At 46.7% G+C, this 9,597-nt stretch overlaps 1 protein-coding gene across 1 annotated transcript in view; it reads left to right on the top strand.

Annotated features, from left to right (window-relative positions):
- The first annotated feature begins 551 nt into the window (after positions 1 to 551).
- NCALD (neurocalcin delta) overlaps positions 552 to 9,597 on the top strand; it is a 59,138-nt gene continuing 50,092 nt past the window's right edge. Inside the window, exon 1 of the mRNA XM_085053337.1 lies at positions 552 to 713. The gene's annotated coding sequence lies outside the window, so the exon portion shown is untranslated. The remainder of the gene's footprint in view (positions 714 to 9,597) is intronic.

Raw genomic sequence — 9,597 nt, 5'->3', positions numbered from 1 at the left:
GAGGCCGAGCTAGCCAGGCAGCTCTGGGGGTCAGCCCGCTGCCCTACACGGCTGCTGCCCCTCCTCACTGCAGCACGGACCACTGCTGCCTCGCCCCGAATCTGGGCAGAGATGTGGGCTACCAAGCATGCGTCTCTGTGGCTATGAATAAAACTTCAGCTGTGTGTTATTTGGAAAGACCCTAATTTTAGCTAGCCAGCACGTCACTGAGGTGCCCCAGCACCCTCAGAGGGCAGCTCTTGTGCCCCTTTGCTTGAACAAACCAGGTGTATAATGTCTTTTTTTCTGCCGGGGATGGGGGTGAAGGAGGAAGAGGAAGAGATACGTTTTCTTCCAGCGATAGGGTTAAGAGCGAGCTGGCGATGGGACCAGCCCCCGGCACAGCCAGCTCCAGCGAGCCCGCGGTGTTTGGGTTGTCCGGGCGCCCGCGATGGCTCCAATGTGCGCGCAGTATGACAGATGACCTATTGAAATAATTTCGGAGCAGTGCTGGCGTTGCCAGGACAACCAGTGCTCCCTGGGCCGGCGCCGGGCCATGTGACGGCCGCCTTGACGTCAGGGGGAGGCTGAGCCTGCGGTCCTGGCCGCGCAGTCAAAGCCGTGTGAGAGCGCTGGATGCTGGAGTCATCCCGCCGCCACCGCCGCTGCCGCTGCTGAACCTCAGGGGCTGCCGGAGCATGGACTATTAAAAACTCTCCTTTCTACGGTGTGAGGTAACCATTTGCTTTATGTTCTCATCAGGTTTGGAATTTTTTTTTTCTTTTTAAAGAAATAGAATAGAAAGGAGCTTGTATCGGTGACTTTTCTTTTTTTTTTCACTTGTTTGTTTTGGCTGGAAGTTTGCTTTGATGAACAAGCCCAGCACTATCAGATAAATGCAAAGCAGCTTCCAGTCACTAATTCTGTGTGCAGACTGCAAAACGGAGTTAAATATAGATTAATGATCCATGAAAGGAGAATAAAATGATATCATTCTCATTTGACACTTTAGGAATATAAATGTAGGAGCCTAGGAGTAATCCTAGGCTGATGCATCCAGGAGTTAAAAGAAATTATGTTCAGGCATTGTGTTTTTATACCTCTGTTGGAATTTGTAGTTTTTTAGTGCTGCCCTGTTCAGGCGGTTTTGTACCCAATGTGTCCAGTGAGGGGGAAGCCAGCAGTCCATGCAGCCAGGGACAGCTTAAAATCCAACTCTCAAAGTTGGAGCATTTAAATCATCTTTGTTCACGCGGAGACCCCGCAGCCTGCGCGCTCCCCGGGCTTTCTGCCTCTCTCCTGGGGCACGCGGCACTCTTGACTGTGTAGTGTTTACAGAGGACAGAATCAAAAGCTTCCTGAAAAATTATCTGAAATATGCCAAGAGAGCAGCCTTGCTGTAAGACGGGCTTTTACCCTTTTTCTCATAGGCACACACACAGGACTTGTTTTTTTGCTTTTTTTTCCTTTTTTTTTTCTGTTGTGCATTGAGAGCAGTTAGAATAGCTAAAAAAAGAATTGCAGCATGAGCAGCATGATTTTTCAATCACCACAGTGATTGAAAAATGAAATGCTATTTGGGTCTTTTAGTAAAAACAAGAGAGAGTTTGAGTCTGCTTCTGTTACACTAACTCCGAGGTAGCTGTTGTGGGGAAGGACATCCCAGAGCTCCTGAAGTTTAGTGCCACAGGCTGAGCTTGTGTGGGAACGTATAGATTCGTTTTTAGAACAGATTACAGCTGAAGCATCGTGTGCGTTGTTTCTTGGAAAAGTATGTTAGATCGTTCTTATCTTCTCTAATTATATACTCCTGCTCCCTTCCTCCCAAAGTTCAAAGGATTTATTGATAATGGTAATGATTCTCTAAAGCAGCTGTTGGTCTGAAACAATGTGGAGCTACAAAACAATTTAAAACACAGAGCAGTAAAAGATTTAAAAAAAAATCTATAAAAATTATCCTAATGTTGTCAAATGAAGCATAAGTAATTGTTTCAGAAAGAGAGCCAAGAGAGACATTAAAACTGAAGGCACTTCTCTAAGGAAGTTATGTCTTAATGCTCTGGATTTCACTGCATTTGGCGTTCTTAGCAGAGAACAAGGATAAATGAATCTGAAATGTCTACACCATCTCACGTGGTGTTATCTCATCAGTTCTTTCCAATTCAACTCTTGTGTCTAAAACATCATTGTTTTGGGGGGCTGAAATATTTTAAATTGTCCTTATTAAATTCTTCACCTGATGCCACTGCAGCAGTGCATGAGGAATCTTGCCTGGCTCCTCACAGATGAGTTTAACTGAGGTTTCCAGGAGCCTCACAGCTTTGGTGGAGGTGTTGGCACCCCGTGCACAGCTTTCCCGTGGGGGTGAGTGGGCTCTCCATGTCATTGCCTGGGTGGCCCACCTGGGCTGAGCTGGGCACAGCTGCTCCCCAGCTGCTGTGGGGAGCTGTGTTTCAGCTGATGGCAATCCATTCCCCTCCACCTGCATGGGAGTTCCCCAGACTGTGGAGGTGGGGTCGGAGGGGAAGGCGGGGGAGGCAGTCGATATAACGAACCACCCTCGGAGGTCTGCTGGTTCACCAGCTTATACTGCTGGGGTAAATCTGCAGAGGGACCAAGGCATGGAGTATGGGGACAGATTTGAGCTGACTGGCACCTGCCATTCAAGAGAAGTCATTCACCCTCCTGTCTGCAGGATTTGATTCCATGTGTAGCTGCTGTCACCTCCCAGGTTTGACTTGAATCATCGGTGTGGCAGTGATGCTCAGTGTAGGCTGAGGCTTATGCTCATTCATTTAGGCTGGAATACATTGTGCTGTAGCATTTGATGCCTTGAAAACACCTTTAAGGGGAAAAATAATTGGCGCAACTTTTGCTCAAGGGCTATTCATTAGAAATACCTTAAAAATAGGTTCCTCATCTCCAGATAGAATGGACATATCTTTCTTTAGTGATACTGAGGAAGTCTTCAAAAGGCTCTAACTTGACCTTAGAGAGGCGGATGATAAACTGCTTTGCGTTTTAGCAGAAGGGTCCTGCACATGCTGTGGCAAGAGGTCTGAGAGACAGTGTTACAGGGAAAGCTGGTAAGTGCTGCTGAGGTCGCACAGGGATGCATCCTGCCTGACAAAGTGACAGCTCTGTCTCCTCTTGATGTCTTTGGGGCCTTTGGGCATTCCATCACCAGGCTCCCCCCATTTTGCCCCAGAGATGGGAATGGATGAGCTGCAGGCAGGTGGGCAGCTCCCAGGCAGCACCAGAGTCTGCAGCTGGAGAAGACACAGGTCCCTGCTCAGGGGGGCAGGGAATGGTGTGTGAGAGCCATCCTGGGGCTGTGTGCCCCTGCTCAGTGATTTCATGCTCTCATTTTCACTGGTCAGCTCTGTACCAAACCCTTCGGGCAAACACTCATGTTTTACCTTGGCAGGGTGTGAAGTTGCCAGGCAATGTAATGCTAAGCATCCCACTGTCTCTGCTCTGCTGTGCTTTCACCCACCATGAGAAAATACCAAACAGCCTGTAGGTTCCTTCCCACCACCGAGAGGGGAAGGTGGCTGCAGCCCATCCTCCACCTTCTGCCCAGCACCACGACTGTGACACTGCCAGCTTACTTGGGCTTGAAAACCTCTGACATAAAGAAGAAAAACATGAGATGCACATGGGTTGGCAACACTCCGCCTTCTTCCAGGGAGTCGACTGACCCTCCTACCTCCCATCAGCCTTCACGCCATTTGCAAATGTCACCCTCTTTGCACACACACAAGGAAAGGATGATCTCTTCCAACAGTCTCTTTGTCCATGGGGAAGGGCAAGCAGACCAGCAGTTCCTGAGGAATTGGAGCACTTCACCTTAGGAGAGACCTTGGCTAAAGTCACATCTGAGATCTCCTCAAGTCACTTCTCACACAACTGGATACAGCAGAGAAATCAAAAGCAGATGTGAGGTGTTGATGCCTCTAGCCTCATAATAATAACACACTCAAGCCTTTAGTGTGTGCTACCTTGATCTGGTTCAGTTGATGGGCAATGACAGTCTCAATTTAGGCCAGAATTATAATAAAACCTAAAAAACCCCTTGCAATGCAGAACACTGCTTGAACTTTTTTCAACCTGACTGCAATTTCTGCTCTCTTTTTAAATGCCCTAGCTACTGCTTTGGCAATATTCATGGGGGGAATAAAATCCTCTGTACAAGGTGGCAGTTGTCAGTGGGAACTGATGTTTCAGTATGGAGTTTCAGGATCTTAAATTACTTTTTGCAGAAGTTGGTTCCCACTCTGCTGAAAATCATTACATTGTGCTAATTTAATGTCTGCATCAACATTAGGAAGAACTGGTTTATGTGATAGCTGAACTGCAGTAGAGATTTGGCATTTTAACCAAGAGTTGCTTTTCCAATTAAACACAGATGCCATGCATACGGTACTCTGAATGCAAAATAAAAGTTGACCTGACTGTTAGTTCCAAGCTAAAGCAACAAAAATCCTAACTCTGGAATGTTTTTGGTAGTCATATTTTAGAAGTAATCCTCTATGGTGAGCCAAAATCTATGCAGACAGTTATAGTCAGATAACAGTTTAAAAAATAGACTATGTTTTGGCTGTACTTTTGCTGCTGTTAAATTTATCTTCTTAAATGGCAGGGAGTATGAGTTGAGGGTTGAGAAACAGTAATTTTGTAATTATTTTATATGGATTGAATTATTCTGTCATCAAATTTGCATTTCAGACAGCATTACAGTATGAAAATATAATTAGAAGCTGTAATTCAGGAATTGCTGAATGTGATATTTCCCAGAGGGAGCACTATGAAGAAGCTGCCCTTACTACAACTTGAGCAAACATTGGAATCCTATAGGTGAAAAATGTGAAGGCTGAGTTGTAAAGTTCCTCTCCCTTCTGCAGTCTTCACACACTGTCAGCTTTCTGCTGAACTTCATTTTTTTCCTAAGATTCATTTCCACAGAAACATCTAATCATTAAGAGCTGAAGGGCTCAGATCCTGTTCTGCTGAATTTCAGTCTGGCTGTGCTGATAGCTGCTGAATTGCTTTCAGCCACAAAATGACACTGAGATAATGTAAGGATCTGATTTACATGCAGAAAAGCCAAGAATCTTGTTGTTTGATCTGAAATGCTGGTTTCAATTTGCCCAGCACCTGAAATTCCCAGCCACACCTCCTTTCACAGAAGATAGCTGAGGATGGGTCTCGGTTTAGCTCTGTTTATCTTTTTTTGTAGTTCAATATTTTTCGCAGTACTTGTTCACAGTGTTGTGCAAAGTTTTAGCCGTGTAAAACTCTCTAATGTCAATCCTTATGTTTCTTATTCTCGTGGCAATCTATGGCTTATCACAGATATACTAGATGGAAACAAACATTGTGTGTGTTTTAGCTGGGCTTTTGTAGATAAATCCCATGCACTTTTGTTTGAGACGCGCACTTCTTAGGAGAGCATCATCCACGGCCAATTTTTCCCACCATCTTGTTAGGGCATTGCTCGAGTCCCTATGTGAAACCAAGCCTGCGATGCACAAAGCAAAGACAGCATGGGGAGGAGGCAGAAGCTCAGTGTGGGGCATGCTTGATGCTTTGATGTCCCCATATATCTGTCGCAGTCCTGATGAGTGACACTCATAGTGCTGCTCCAGGGGAAATGTCGGGACAGCAAAAGGAGGAGTGTGGACCTGTGACTGCAGGACTGCCTGGATAAATGGGCTGGCTGGTGACATGGTTCCTAGGGGCCCAGGGACACTGTCACCGCCAGAGTGCTCTGCGGATCAAGACCGTTTTTCCATGACTGCCCAGGACCACCTTCCTGCACCCAATTGCACCCAGCCCTGTCATTTTGCCTGGGTGCTGGGGAGGATGTCTGTCCCATCACTCACATTTTGGGTCATACATGTCCTGCTATCCATGTCTGGTATTTGCAATGTGAGCACAGGGCAGGAGCTTCAGGGTGTCACTGCAGATGATGATTTCTGTTAAGGAGGGTACAGTAAGCCAGGTTGGCTCTTTAGGGACAAGTGGCCTCACTTGAGATGCAAGTGCTGGTTTACAGGTGGGGCATGAGTGGTTCCTGAACATCACAACTGCATTTTTGCACATTTATGGAGAAACTGCACAGGAGCAGGAGGCAGCATTTTAACCGACTTTGTCTGCACATGGGAACTGAAAGGCTTTGAGACAGGCTTATAGCTGCCACACTTGTCACAAAGCCTCTTAGCTGTGTGCTGAATTTCATTGTCAAGAGAATGGGGCTTTGGAAGCAGGCCAGAGCCAGGCTGTCCAGCCACAGGGGTGCAGTGGACCAGGAGGGATGGCACGAGGTGGAAAGGAGAGCCCTTGGCAGGACTGACTGACCTGCAGTGCTGGCATTATGCAGCCAGGGCAGGCTGCTGTCATTGTTCCTGCACTGCTGCATCTGCCCATGCAGGGACGTCTGGCAGTGCAGCCGCATGTCCCTGGCATCTGCAGAACAGACCAGACGAGACTTTTTTGAATCAGAGCTGTCTGAAGGAGGTGGGAGAGTAAATACCCTTCCAGTGATGATGTTTAGCTACTGTGTGATGTTGCTGTGGCTAACAGGGCTGCTCTCTCTTCTGGGCACTGTGTTCAAAGTAGGGCTGGAGAAACACCGCACAGTCAGCTCTTGTGCAGTACGTGCTACTGGAGGACAGCAATTTTGTCTTTAATAGTTTCATGCTTGTTCTTCTATTATAAATAGGAGAGAGCAGCTCTTGGAGACACCCAACATTGCTTGTAGAGAGGTTTTATTAGACAAGCAGACCAGGTGGTTTACAGGCTGTCACTTGAGAGAAGACAGTTATAGCTGAAGAAGGTCGAAGTTGGCTTCTTTCCTTACCAAATTCCCTCATTCCTAGAGCAGGCAGATTTTCTGATTACGCCTCACACAATCTTTATGCGTCTCCTCCAGGATTGCAAAAACACAATGGATCCAGCACATATGAAGTGTCGAACTTCAACTGAATAACACTCAAAGAGACTTCATGAAGCAATTCAGCCCTGAGAACCTTTAACTCTAAAGAAAATATTCTGCTCATGTTGTGCGCGCAAATCCAAGATACCAGGGGGACGCGAGCACAAAGCTGTTGATTATTTCCGCGACTGCTATGTGCTTCCTATCGCAAGAGTATTCTTTTGTGCAGAATGGCAGCATGATTGCAGAGTCCTCTTTAGCCTTACCATCTTTGCCCAGGTCCAATTAGAGCAATTAAATCTCAGCAGAAGCACTGTCTGTTGTCCTCTGGACCTGTCTGTCAAGTGTCCTATTCATCACTGTTTGTCTTGTGTGAGGCTTTTCATGTGAAGTCGTTCTGACCCTACTGAAACAGTCCCACCAGAAGGGTAGCCTGCATTTTTATTTCACAGGCTGATGTGGATGAGAAGAGTGCAAAGTAACAGCTGGCCAAGGATACATCTTTCAGTCTAACCACAATCTCCTTTCACTTGAGTATTATTGTTGATTTGACACAGCACACAGCTTTCACATTCAATTATTTCACTTCACCCTTCATTTTCAATTACTTTACTGCTAAAAATTGAGAACATTATCAGAATTCACAGTTCTTCCTTACCATGTTGGAGGGTTTCCTTAATCAAAATCCCCAATGTGAATTGCAAGGCATGTAATGTTTGATGGCACATGATTTTAAACCACTTACAGTTGTGAGGACTGTGTGGACTCTCTGCTGTCTGAGTTACTGAAAAGCTGCTGGGTAGTAGGAACTTGTGCAGAAAGACCATCTGTGTTTTGCTTTACCTCTCCTGACAGGGCCTGATGAAGGAGCTGAGTGACTCCTGCCAAAGAAGTTTCCCTTGTCACCACTAAGGTAAAAGCTGAAAAGCAGAACTTGGTGAAAGGCAGAAGTGCTTGGGACTTGGGAAGGTCAGGGGCAATGCAAAGAGGAACTCTTCTCTTTCTGAACAAAAAACAGATATTTATTTTCTCATGCTGCTCATGGAAAGGAAAATCCAGGGAGCAGTATTTAGAGTCTTCTTTATGAAACAGAGAATTCTTTTCTGACAATTTAGAAGTGAGATTGCCTGTGTGGGAGCAGCCCCTGTCCCTGCTGCTAGCTCCATGGCATCTGTGGGAGTCCCAGCTAACATGCACAGCAGCACTCAGACAGAATAGGATTGCTTTAGGAACTGAAAACATGAGCTCAGACTTTGGTCGTTCTTCCTCCAGCACCATCAGGACAGTGGTTCTGCCACATTTGTTTCCTATTTTGCCTCTCTTCTGCTAGGTTTTAGCCCAGAAGGGCTGCTTTTGTCAGGAGCAGCAGAGCTGTCTGCAGTGTCCAGATGTCACCCGTGCACAGGAGGCTGCAGACAGGAGAGCCATGCCAGTGCTGACCAGGGATGCAAAGAGACCTGGCTGATTTGGTCACACTAGTGTCAAGAATAAGTGAGAGCTGATGAAACAGCAGTATAACATGCTCCACATCAGCTCCGTGGGGGTCTTGGTGAATTTGTTAAAGATGAGTTTATACTACTTGCCTGGATCTGCAGCCTTGGCAGATTCAGTTTCTTTTCTTGCAGTGATGGCCTTTTCTCTGAGAACCTGGGGCAGTGAGCTGCAGGGTGAGACACCTCCACTCTACCATGCTTGTGATCTTCAATTAAAAAAATACAGTTCTTTCAGAGATGACTAAAGGTGACAGAAGCACTAGCAGGGTGACTGCTTACTTGACTTTTACTCTTTTTGTTAGACACTGGGACCCTTGCAGAAATCCCTGCCTCAATTCAAGGAATCTGAAAAATTAAAGAGTTTATTTCTATTATTTCACCATGTGCCAGTTATTAGTAGGCTGTGGTGTTGCTCCAAGAGTCTGTCGTAAGGCACACCCTGCCTGCATGTGGCTCCCACCACGCTTGCGGATGGCACTCCAAGCAGGGTGTTGGGGAGGCAGCTGGGAGAGAAGGGGTTAAAACAAGCCACAATTACCAGTTTGAGACATTCTCAAAAATAGCAGCTTTTCTTTTGTTTGCTGAATTACCCATGTTTTTACAGTGCTGTTCCCATTATTCATTTCTTTCCCAAAATAACATTTTCAAGCAAAGGAATTACTTGAGTGGGGAGGATAGGGGATCTGCAGCCCCAGTGGGACAGCTGCATGCTCCTGTGTCTGCAGCAAGGGGTATTTCAGGCAGTTGTGCTTCCTCAGTGGCAAGCCCAGTGATTCCTTCCTGGCAGCCCTCAGTGGTACTTCCTGGGGACAAGCTTTGGGCAGTGTGCTCATACTGTCCACTGCTTTGTAGCCCAACTTGAAAATAAGCGTCTCTTGCTGGTGGATGCTCCTTTGAAGGAGAAGGAAAGGATGCAGTTCCAGCCCTTGGAGTACCTTGTGTGTCCCATCCTTGAATGCTGGCCCAAGAAAGCAGCTGCTCTGGAGGAGCTTCCTGACAGCACCCACCAGGGCTGGCTGGGGACCCTGCTCTCATCGCTCAGAGTCAGGCATGCAGCCAAACACAAACACCGTGAGCTCCAGAAACAGGTGCCAGCAGCCTTGCCGTGGGGCTACAGGGAGGCACGGTAGAAAAGATGCCCTGAGAGGAATTAAAAATTAAATGCTCATGGCAGTGGCTTGCTGTCAC

Source organism: Lichenostomus cassidix, chromosome 2 (assembly GCF_008360975.1).
Source record: "Lichenostomus cassidix isolate B80296 chromosome 2, HeHo_3.0, whole genome shotgun sequence".
Classification (NCBI taxonomy): domain Eukaryota; kingdom Metazoa; phylum Chordata; class Aves; order Passeriformes; family Meliphagidae; genus Lichenostomus; species Lichenostomus cassidix.
The sequence above is the reverse complement of the archived record's forward strand: the minus strand, read 5'-3'. Positions and strand labels throughout refer to the sequence as shown.